Source organism: Dromiciops gliroides, chromosome 2, assembly GCF_019393635.1.
Source record: "Dromiciops gliroides isolate mDroGli1 chromosome 2, mDroGli1.pri, whole genome shotgun sequence".
NCBI lineage: Eukaryota > Metazoa > Chordata > Mammalia > Microbiotheria > Microbiotheriidae > Dromiciops > Dromiciops gliroides.
The window spans coordinates 40675607-40688001 of record NC_057862.1 but is presented as its reverse complement, the minus strand read 5'-3'; the positions used below and the strand labels follow the sequence as shown (position 1 = coordinate 40688001).

The 12395-nt window shown below is 37.0% G+C and overlaps 1 protein-coding gene across 7 annotated transcripts in view; it reads left to right on the top strand.

Moving 5' to 3' along the window:
- CCSER2 (coiled-coil serine rich protein 2) overlaps positions 1 to 12395 on the top strand; it is a 127265-nt gene that overhangs the window by 1611 nt on the left and 113259 nt on the right. The gene's annotated exons all lie outside the window — the stretch shown is intronic.

The following is a 12395-nucleotide window of genomic DNA, read 5'->3' as shown; positions in this document are numbered from 1 at the left end:
AGGTCACAGGGACAGCAACACCAGGCTGCAAAACCAATTCCATTATCCATCTATTACAACACACAATATTGCCACTCAAAGCAGCAAATCCTTCATGCCCCTTATCCAAATACTACCTCTGCTTCTTCCTCTAAACTTAGAAAGAGATTGACAGATGGCAAATTGAAGTTGTAAAAACCAAAATCCATAGTAATCCATAATAGAAGAAAATATGCTGACTAAAGGTAAATAATAATTTATATAAATTGATGGAGGCAGACCCTTGCCAATTTCCTCTGTGCATTAAAATATTATACAAGCAATTCTTCTTTTGGCAAGAGTATCCAGTAACCAGATTTCTCACACCACAGTTCTGTGGTAGATTCTGTTATCTTCTTGGCTGCATCGTTCTTTTGATGCTATGCTATGTGCAGTGAACTTTGCAATTAATCCGTGTTTTGACAAACAATATTATATCTGGCTGTATCATTTTAACGAACAGGATTTCCTGAATTTAACACGACACTACCAAATGATAACATTTTAATTTCATGGCTATGGTTACTACATCCTAAGAATATAAATTTTAAAGAATAATACCCCTGATGTTAGTTTCTTTTCTTAGATGTTATTGTTGAGAGAAAGCTTGTGAGTAGAGGGTCTGTTCCCAGGAGTCAGGAAGACTGGGGTTTTGCCTCTGATACAAACTATCTGTATTACTAGGCAAATTACTTAACCTCTCAGTGCCCCAGGCATAGTTTAAATTTTTTTTTAAATGGTATCTTATGTTTTTATATCACTTTCATCCTTCCACCGAGAACTTTCCTTTGTAACAAAGAATAAAAAAGAATGAGGAAGAAAGGCAGCACAGCAAAACTAAGCAAAATATCCATGAAGTTCCAGGCAATTCTCTAAGACTCTTAAGTTACCAGAAGAGTTGCTGATCTGCATTGACGGAGGGAGTGTTCACTCTGGGAGTTCTGCACGGCTATGAAATTGCAGGCCTTTCAGACTCTGCATTTCCCAGAGTTATTAATTTTCAAACCTCAGACCACTTGACCATCTGTCATTCCTTTATCCATTATTTATTTATTTATTTATTTTTGGTGTTGGGCAGTGAGGGTTAAATGACCTGCCCGGGGTGACACAGTAAGTGTCAAATGTCTGAGGCTGGATTTGAACTCAGGTCCTCCTGAATCCAGGACTGGTGCTTTATCCACTGTCCCACCTACCTGCTCCCCATCAATTTCTTCATATTTTCTTCAACTCCAGGCTTCATCTTTAATTCTTGCCCTGGAAATACAGCTTTTTTTAAACCCTTAAGCTAGAATTTTCAATTTTTATCCAATTGATGCTCTTTAAGTCTAGTGTTAAAAGTAATGTACTTTGTCATTTATTAAGTTTTTATAATTTCATGCATGTGTGTTCACTCCCTTCACTGGCAAAGTTTTAAACCCTTTCATATCTTTGTAGATGGTGTCAGGAAAGAAAAAAATTCCCTGCTTCCCATTTCGTTGGTGATGACGAACTTCTGTGACTGACTGACTGACTGACTTCTCTTTAGGGCTTCCTTTTGCTAGGCCCATACCCAAAGCCTTTTCACCTTGGTAGAATCTGTCAGAATTTATGTTCGCTGGCATAGTGTTCCAGAGCCTTGAGACATTTCCATGATAGGATGAAGTTATCAAAATAGGGCTTTAATGGAGTTGTGCCACACTAGGTTTCCTTATTTTCCATGGAGGTATCATCCCTTAACAAGAACCATCCTAAGCATAGTCAGGACATGGTTCGAAATCCATGAATTTATATTACATACATACTCATAGTGAACGGTGCTAGGTGCTGAGTTTGGGAGTGGGGTGGGGAATACAAAATTGAAAGGCTTCTCCTGAGGGGCTGTTAGGGGAGTTTTGACGCCCATATGAACAACCGTAAACAATGTTACATGGCAAGTATGGCAAGTACCTTAGAGAACACTTTTTTGCTGCTCCTCTAGTGATGAACCCATCATTTTACATGGTCTCATATCTTTATATTTTTCCATCATTAATTCCTTTATTTTATAGTTTGCTAAGGTACTAGCCTGTCATCTAGTGGTAATTAATGGGAATTGCAGGCTATTTTTTGAAAAGTGCTTTCTAATTCTTATTACCATGGCTCTAAGATCTAAGAATGATTTAAAATCCTTTTACTTGGTATAAGGAAATTTAGAGAAGAAGAAAGAAGTTGTCAACATTTTTCTATATATATTTATTAAATGCCTGGGACAACCAGTGCTTCTCTAAATTTTAAGAAAGTAAGGAAAATTGTTGTTAATGAAATGCATACTGTTTTCTATAGTTAGCATATTAATTTTAGGTCATATTGATAATATATCATGGAATTGTGTTTTTCAGGAGCTGGGTTTATAATTTACAGTAATCTGTTTTGTGAAAATTGGAATGGTTTTTAAAATAAAGTTTAAGATATTTATAGAAGCTTGTGGGCATTCTCTCTCTGCTTTTGTGGCATATTGTTTTGTGTACTTTTAGTACTTTGATACACGAACTGTCACTCATGCTTAGCATGCTCTCACTCCTCAATTCAGCCTCCCGATCTCCTTCAAGCCTCAGCTCAAGTCTCCCCTTCTACTTGTATGAACTGATGTATAGTGAAGTGAGCACAACCAAGAGAACATTGTGCACAGAGAAAGCAATATAGTTTGATGAAGAATTGTGAATGACTTAACTATTCTCAGCAATATAGTGATCCAAGACAATCCCAGAGGACTAATGATGAAGCAAACTATCCACCTCCAGAGAAAGAACTGATATTGACTGAGCATAGACTGAAGCATGCTATTTTGCATTTTCTTTCATTTTTTATTTTATTCAAGTTTTCTTATACAAAATGTTTTACATAATTGCATATGTATAACCTATATCTGATTGTCTACCCCCTCATGTAGGGGGGAAGGTAGGGTAGGAAGGGAAAGAGGGATGAAATTTGGAACTCACAACGTTAAATAAAAATGTTTATTATTTTTTTAAAAGTCTTACCTTCTGCAAGAAACTTTTCCCTTGTCTTCCCTCTAACATTACCCCCAGAACTTACTTGTTGGTTTGCTGTTTTCCCCATTAGATTGAGCTCCATGGACAGTGGAAACTATTTTTTGCCTTTCTTTCTATCCCTAGTATTTAGCTGAGTGGCTGGCAAATGGTAGGTGCTTAATGAATAATAGTTGACTGACTGAATTTGATTAACACTAGTGTTGGTAGTCACTTCACCAAGGCAGGTGTAACTCTTGATACAATATAATTGTGTTTAGGTGCCAAGGCTGAAAAATTAATCACTTTCCAGCCAACATGGCGACAAGCCATCCTCAGATGACAAGACAAATACTACACCAGTAGGGCTCTATCAAAGCCTTTCTAGTTTCCCAAGACCTGCTAGAACTTATATTTTGTTGGCATATTGGCTTAGAATTTTGGTCATATCTGTGATTTATTTGATAAACCCTTGAATGGGAACAACCCCTCCCTCCCCATTATAACATTGTTTTAACTGGAAAACATTTTACATCAAACTGCTTTATGATGTAGTTTCCTATAGTATATGGGGTCAAAAAGGAGGGGTTACTGTTGCAGTCTTTATCTAATCTTTAAAGGGCCTGTTAGCTACTACATCAAACCTTTTAAAAAGTAATTTTAAAAATGCAGTACAGTTGAATGGTAGCTATTTGATGCCTTCAAGTAATGGGCTATTTGGGGTTCACATTCCAGTCTTTTTATTTTTACTTTTAAAAAATAGATGGAGATCCTTTTGTAATGGACTATATATTTCATTGGCTTAAGTTTTTCTCTTGTGCTGATATAGGTGTTGTGGGGTTTAGGAGTAAAATGGCTCACCTTTCCATCACACTAGCATATATAATTTATGCCCACCCATAGTTCTGAATTTAATTGGTGGGATATCTTCAGTATTGGGCACCAAGCCCTGAGTGACTATTGGATGTCAGTGGTCATATACACCCTCCCAAAATACAAATGTGTTTTACCTTTTGTTCTTTGTCACTAGCTCTCTACTTCCTTGCCAGAGCATCTGGAACTCACTGGTTCCCCATAACTCATGGTTCTTCTAACTAAAATGTATTATCCATCCTCAGTATGGATTTTATTATGAAATATGGAATATTTTTTCTTAGTGTTTTGTAAACCTAAAGATCCACTATCATATTTTCAACTGAGAAATAGAGGATGGGAGATAAGTGGGCTATTTGCTCCTGGCTTGTTTTCCACCTGTTGATAGCAGTAAAAAAAATCCTTAGAATATTTGAGATGGTTGTGGGCTTATTTCAGGGCCATGAAGGTCTAGGTGAAGATGACATTCTGTTCAGCTGTGGGCTGGAAGAGTAGTGTATGGAGGAAAGAAAAGAGAGAAACCTATGGTTAGAAGTAACATGTGGTTGTGATGGAAGTGGCTAATCCCTGGGGAAGCTACCCCTGCAGCTTCTGAAGAGAAGGCAAAACCTGCATAGGTTAAATACATCTAAATATGTAGGCACACTCTGAATAATGTAAGCCTATTTCTTGGAAATGTTGCACCCTCCATCTGGGTTACTTCCTCAACTTGCACTCAGAGTCAGGTTGGGCCCCCAGAAGTAAACCTGTGGGTGGCTACCCTTATTACTGTAGCTCCTGAGTTCTTACTAGTGGACTTACCATGAAATAGTCTTAATTAGCTTCTCTGAATTAAGAAGGGACCTTAGAATTTCATTTTGTCAATGAGGAAGAGGAAACTGAAGCCTAGAGAGATGAAATGACTTGTCTGAGGTCATAGAAGTAGTAACAGAGCTGGGATTATAACTCAGGTTCTATAACTCTAATTTCAGATCGGAACTTTTATTTATGTCATGCTTTTTACCATTTTTAGTCATTGGTTTATGTATCTTCATATCACTTGCAGAGAAATTGAGATCATAGTATATCTTTGGAATTGCCTGGTCCAGGATCACTAAATGCATTTATGGTTCGTTTTCTAATAATGTACTTTACATACTATAAAGTACTTTAAGCCATTAAGTGATATCAAGTTAAATGTAAGAGAAACCAGGCCCTTTAAAACCGGAGAGGAAGCTTCTGTCTAACAATCATACTCATTTAGGCACAGGAAATGAATCTTACCACAGAGTACACAGAATGTAGAGATTTACAAGATATTCTGCCAGAGATCACAGACTGAAAGAAACTTCATGGTCTCACTTCCTGTCTTGCCATCTTTGCAGATAGATGTAGTTGAATTCTTGTGTCCTTCCTTGAAGGGAGTTGAGGCCACTTCTGTTGGTAAAAAGTTTATCAGATGGCTTAAGGGTTTTTAATACAAGATCCAAGAATGGGATATACGGCTCAAAAGAGAGAAGTGTGAAATGACTTTAATGATTTTGACTGTACCAGAAGGATGAGAATCTACTCTGAGTCTCTGTAGAGTAGGATTTCTTAATATAGGATCCACAGATTTCCTTGGTTCAATGGATAGATTTCAAAGGGTCTTTGAAGTTGGACAGGTACCAAATTTCATCTTTATTTTCATTTACTTCCAATTGAAATTTAGTACTTCCTTCAGATATTTAAAATTAAAAAAAATATCATTCCAAATAGGAGTTTATATGTTTCAGATTGCCAAGAGAGGTTCATGACCTAAAAAAAGTTGACTACCTGCTTTAGAGAGAGGAAAATTAACAGGATGATTTCAAAAGTTTTGGGGTTTTTTGTTTGTTTTGGGGGTTTTTGTGAGGCAGTTGGGGTTAAGTGACTTGCCCAGGGTCACATAGCTAGTAAGTGTCAAGTGTCTGAGGTCGGATTTGAACTCAGGTCCTCCTGGCTCCAGGGCCAGTGCTCTAGCCACTGTGCCAACTAGCTGTCCTCGATTTCAAAAGTTTTAAAACTTCCTGGCCTATAAATTACTCCTTGGTAACAATTTATATTATTGGGGAAGGTGACCATGTGGGGCATTAGGATGTTATTGAGTAAACTACAAGATGTTATTCATTATCAAAGGGACAAAGCTTCAGTACTCCTTTTGCCAGTACAGATCACCACTCATCCATGCCTTTTCATCTTGTGGGATTCTTGTCCATGTGTTTTTGTAAATTCTCCGTAGAGCAGTGATCAAGTGTCATATAGGCCTTTTTCTCACTTAGTGGTTCTCAAACTTTTTAGTCTCAGGACCCTTTTATTACTCTTAAAAATTATTGAGGACCCCCTCAAATGTTTTATTTATTTGGGTTATATCTTTCAGTATTTACCATATTAAAATAAAAACATCTTAGTATTATTATGAAAATAGTTTTCACTTTGTGGGTGCTCTGAAAGGATCTTGGGTTTTCTAGGAATTCCTGGATCTCACTTTGAGAACTGTGGCTCTAGTTCTTTAGATGCTGCATGTTTGAGTCAGGAAGATTTTATCTCGCCCTTGGTTACTTAACTTCTCTGGGCCTCAGTTTCCTCATTTGTAAAATGAGAGATTTACATTCAATGGATGCTAAGGTCTCTTCCAGCTCTAATTCTATGATCTTTTGAAATTTCATGGATACCAGCACTTAATTTGTTAATCCCTAACTGTCTTTTCACCCATGAAAAAATAAAGAAGAATAATAGAAAAATAAATTCTTACTGGCTGCTATGGTTGATCTATCAGTTAGTAAGCATTTATTAAGCACCTGTTATGTGGCAGGCAGGTACTATATTAAACCTTGGGGATACAAAGAAAGACAAAAAAAGATGTGTTCAGGATAAATTGGTGTTTAACAGAGAGAAGACTCTTGAATTAAGAAAATTCAGGAGAGAGGTTTGTTTTAATTCGTGTGACTTAGTGGTAAGTTTGATTAACCTTTAGAAAGCTTTATTTAAAAAAAAAGCTTACTGAATATGTTATGAACAGTGTATTTTATCTTTAAGAGAAACAAGTAATTTGTTTTAATGGAAATTTTTTTTTCCTAGAAAAAATGAATTCTAGGAAGTCTAACTTGTATTCTAAAAGGTTGCATTCCAAAACTTTTTTTGCAAGTTAATTGTTTTGAGTTCAGAATGGATTTTCCCATGAAAACAATGTAGTAATAGTGATTAGATGTATGGTCTACCTCAAAAGAACCCATTTAACCAAAATACTATACATTTGTGATGATAAATATTAGCAAGTAATACCATTTTAGTACTGTCAATTAAGTAAAACAAAATAATTATACATTTTTCTTGCAATTTGTTGCTTGAGGAAAAGCAGGATTTTAAATGGAGGAAGTAGTAGCTAGTCTGGTTCTTCAGGTACTTGGCATGAGAGAAAACATTTTAGTTCTGTCTTTCACAGATAGTCATTGTGACCACAGGCAAGTCACTTTACCCATCTGGGCCTTATTTTCTTCATTCTGTAAAATAAAGGATTTAGAGAGACTGTCCTGAGTTGGGCCTGACATAAGCCTAGTTCAGGTTTAGGATTAGAGTCATGAGGCACTTGTACACCACCTAACATTTACTTAACAGTAACATTGAAAAAGATATTCTGTAAGGATCCGACACTGGTACAGGCAGATAGTCCCCCCCCCCCCCCTTGCCTCTGTGTGAAAAGAGTGGGACAGAAGGGTGTGTTTGCAGGGGCTGTGCTGGATGTGTTAAGTCTGAAGGATACCGTTTCCTTTTGGCTGGGTTTTTAAGGTCAAGGTGACAAGGAAGCCAGAATTAACAGCTCAAGCTTTTGTCTTCTGTATTGATCACATCTCTTAATGGTTTCACTTCCTTTTAGGGGGAAAATTGTTTCCTCTACGTGGCAAGGACCCTAGTAGATGGTGGTGTATCACATAGAGGCAGTTCGGTTTAGGGGCAAGAGTGCTGCGGAAACAATTAAAGAAAATGTTAAGAAATACTTATTTTTCTAGTCTGAAGTGAGGCAGGTAGTGATACAGTGGTTGGAGCACTGTATGATGTTCAAATGCAGCCGCAGATACTTAAAAGGTGTGACCTTAATTTCAGTTTGCCGATATTTCCTCAACCACAAAATGAAGATAATAATAGCAACTATCTTCCAGGGTTGTTTTGAAGACCAAATGAAATCATATTTGTAAAGACTTTAGCATTGGGTCTGGAACATAGCAGGTGCTATATGAATGCTAATTATTTATTTGAAGTCTTTCTCAGATTTACCTGAGTAAAGAAAACTTTATCAAAACTTGATCAAACTTTTGGTAAATAGTAAGGGGGGGGGTAATACTAAAGTATTAAATCCTTTTTCTCCTTCCCAAAGTTTTCTGTGGAGAAACTGGAAGTTTGAGGAGGAGTTTGAAGCCCCAGGAAAGTGGTACCCAGATTTAAATGGGGAACACCTTAATAAGATTAAGATAAGACCTGTTTCAGTCTTATTGAAGGGTTTAGGAAAAAAATCTCCAAGATGTTTGCATTTTAAGTGATTATTCTGATAGTGATATCTTTTGTTTTTGTATCACCTTAGTTTCTGAATATACTCCCCCTTCTCTACTACCCAGTGAGCTATTATTCCTTGTGACAAAAAAAATGACAAGGGAGAAAAAAAGAAAAGTTTAGTAAAACTAATCAGAACATCAGAGTCTCATGGTATCTGAAATGTTCCATACCCATGGTCTCTTACCACTGCGAAGGGAGTGAAGTGCCTTGTCTAATTTTTATCTAGGTATAAATCTTGCCATTATAAATAATGACCAAATTAATTACAATTAATTAAAATTGGGTTCAGTTTAAATTTTTTCTGTTCGTTCCCCTTTTATTGTCATAGCCATTGTGTACATTGTTTTCCTGGTTGTGCTTTCTTCACAGTATTTCTCATGATCTTTCAAAGACCACTAACAGTGACCTAATAGTGTCCTAGCTGGCAGCTCTTTCAGTGTCCTGAGGTTTAATTCATCAAGGCATAGTGACTTTAGGTCATTAACAGTAGCTTCGTTTACGGATATATATATATATATATATCTTTTTTTTTTTTTTTTAGTGAGGCAATTGGGGTTAAGTAACTTGCCCAGGGTCACACAGCTAGTAAGTGTTAAGTGTCTGAGGCCGGATTTGTACTCAGGTACTCCTGACTCCAGGGCTGGTGCTCTATCCACTGCGCCACCTAGCTGCCTCTATATATTTATTTTAAAATCCATGTATTCACCCACTCATTTATTTTACCTATTTGTTTATTTATTCATTTGGCTGCCCATCAGTTTGTTTATTTATTTATTTTTGTTGTTTCCTTGTCATATTGGGCTTAATTTCTTGACTGTTCCCATTTTTCCTGTCTTTACAAATGGGAAATTAAAAATTATTCTTCCTTTTAAATGAAAGTATAAACAAAACTAGAGTTCAATAGTTAAGTTTTCTTTTTGTTGCTTAAAATGATTCCTAACATGAGATTTAGCTTGGCTGATCTTCAGACTATGGCTACATAGTCTACCATCCTGTCCATTTTATTGCTATGATTAAGAAAAAGTCATTGTCATTGCTTTGTCTTTAATACATGTTAATGTGCAATGTGTTATTTGGGGAGCAATGCACTTTAGTGGAAAGAACACTTGGCAGCTGAATGATCATGGTCATAGTTTAACTTTCTCACTAGCTGGCAATTAACAACTTCTCTGAGGTTATCCTTTATTTCAGCAAGTCATTCTCAACAAATGATTTTCTTTTGCACTCTCCTTAACAGTTTTTTCAAACCTTCTACACCACCACTGTTCCCTCTCTCCCAGTTGAGGACCTTATCTCATATTTTAATGAGAAAATAGAGGCCATTTTCTGTGAACTTCCAGTTTTCCAATTTTCATACCCCCTTAACCTCATTCTCTCCTGTAATCTCTAAGGATTGTATGTATCAAATGAGATAATATTTCTAAGGCACTTAGCATAGTGCTGGACATCTAATAGGCACTTGATAAATGCACCAACCTGCTTGAGATAGGGAGATCTAGTCTTTGAAAAGAAAAGAAAAGGAAAAAAAACCAGGTCATGCCTGAATAGCTTTTGCCTTTTGGATAGAGTTATTACTAAACTGGTAGATCAGGGAAATGCTGTAGATATAATTTATCTAGATTTTAGTAAAGCTGTTCTTGTGGACAAGATGGAGAGAGATGGACTGGACAATTAATAGAATTATGTAGATCCATACTAAATTGTACTTATTCTACTTCTAGTTCTTTTCTATAGAACTTTTATTTCATTTAAAAAAATCTTTTGCTTCATATCTTCTAGGTAATTCATTATAGACCTTGTAGAAAATATATTTTTTTCCTTTGAGCCTTTACTTGCAGTTGTTAGGGAGTTACTTGCTCCTTATTTTGGAGGATTTCTAGGACTACAATAGTTTTTGATACTGGTTGGTGTTTTCTTTGATTTACCCATCTCTAGATTTAGTTTCCAAATTATGGCTTTGTGCCAGGACCAGACAATACCCCTCCTATACTTTAGGGTTGGATAGTGTTAAGGGCTAAAATTCTAGCTAAACTGTTTAAAATATCTAATGAGTGGTCGCCAATAAATTATAAGCTTTAGCAAGAGTTAGACTTTTAAGCATTTATTAAGGAGAATAAGAATTTGGTAAAGAGAGAAGAAAGGCCTACATTCATCTATCTATTAAAGGGAGAGCGCATTTCTAGCTCTGCTCTCCACCAGAGTCCAAAGGAAAGAAGCGCAAGTCAGAGTACCCAGCTCTTCTTTCTTCCTCCCACTAGCCAATGTCACTTCCTGACGCCAAAGAAAAGACTCCCGGTCTTGCCCTCAAAGACCTTCGCTTCATGGGCAGAACTCTTCTACAGTAAGTCTCTAGCAGGTGGCATCATTCCAATCGTTACAATAGTAAGCCCTGCTTGGTCTTGTCCTGTCACTTGGGTTGCACTTTCCCAAGGTTAGAATCAGAGCTCTCTATCTTCAGGGTCCTCTCTGGAATCTTAGGACAGAGGGCTAGACATCTCAGAGCCCCAGGGCATGGGGTGTCCTGATCTGAATACTACTGTCCTAATCTCATTTATGGTCACTGCTACTGCTTCTCAAGTTTCCAAGGCCCCTTGCTTTGGAAAACTCTCATTAGGACTTTCTCACTACTCTAGAGCTTTCTTGGAGGATTGATCTACTTTTGCTTCCTCCACACACAGAGCCTTATAGACTACAAATGTCTGATCCATTCCTCATTATGCTGGAGGGCTGCCTTCCTCTGATGCTGGCCTTCTAGTGGCCTTTTTTTCCTATTAATGACTGAGCAGCAGTTCCTGTATTAGACAGCTTTAATTTGGGGGGCAGCTAGGTAGTGCAGTGGATAGAGTGCTGAACCTGGAGTCAGGACAACTTGTCTGCCTCTAATCTAAGCCTCGGACACTTAGTAGGTGTGTGACCCTGGACAAGTTGCTTAACCCTGGTTTGCCTCAGTTTCCTCATCTGTAAAATGAGCTGGAGAGGGAAATGACAAAACACTCTAGTATCTCTGCCAAGAAGGGGCAGACCCCAAATGGGGTCACAAAGAGTCAGACATGACTAAAAAATGGCTGAACAGCAGCAGTAGCTCTTTCCTATTGCTTGCGGGCTTTGGACTGACATCTTGCACAGTTCTGGGGTGGAAGAAGTCACTATAGTTTCTCATTGGATTTATTGTTCAGTATTCATTCTGGTGTGAGCTTAAGAGTTTTTTGCTAGAGTAAGCATGTGAAAACTGGATGCTCTGCCTCCTAGTTTGGTTGATGTCCCTGCTGGAGACCTGAGATTTTTTCCCATGTCATTGCCATCTTTCCCTGTTTCATATACCTTGAATTGTTCCATCTTTGCTCTCAAAATTGTTATATCCTGCCTTTACCTCCTTTCTCTGTAGTTGGCCTAGTTCATCTTTATTTTTGTCAGTGTCATTTCCACTTCAGCTGGCAGCCCAAGAAGAACTGTGATGTTAGAGTCCAAATGTGTTGGTTCCATTGTCCTTGATGAAAAGAATTTATGATAAAAATCTCTACAAATCTTTTTCAAGCGAAATAATTTGCTCATATTTGTTTTATTTTTGCAAGAATGCCTCAAATGTCTCTCTTTCTCTTGTGGCATATCAGACTTTAAAAAATTGGTGATTAGGACCATGTTATTTCAGATTGCTCTCTGAATGCCTTTGATTTTAGCATATATTATTCCAATCTCTCCTGTGATTTCTTGTTAATGAAGAATAATCCTTTCTTATTCAAAATGCTTTCCCTTCATATTTAAAGATTTGGCTACTTGAAAAAAGTTGTTACTGAAATTGTCAAATTTTACTACTATATACCATTTGTATAATTTCTTACTTGGTGCTTTTTTGTCTACATTCAGAAGTTCTAGACAATTTTCTTGCTTAATTTCTTGAATTTTATGCTACTCAGGCCTTTTGATTTGTTATATTCTTCTGGAGACTTATAGTCCATGTTATCTGTAGAC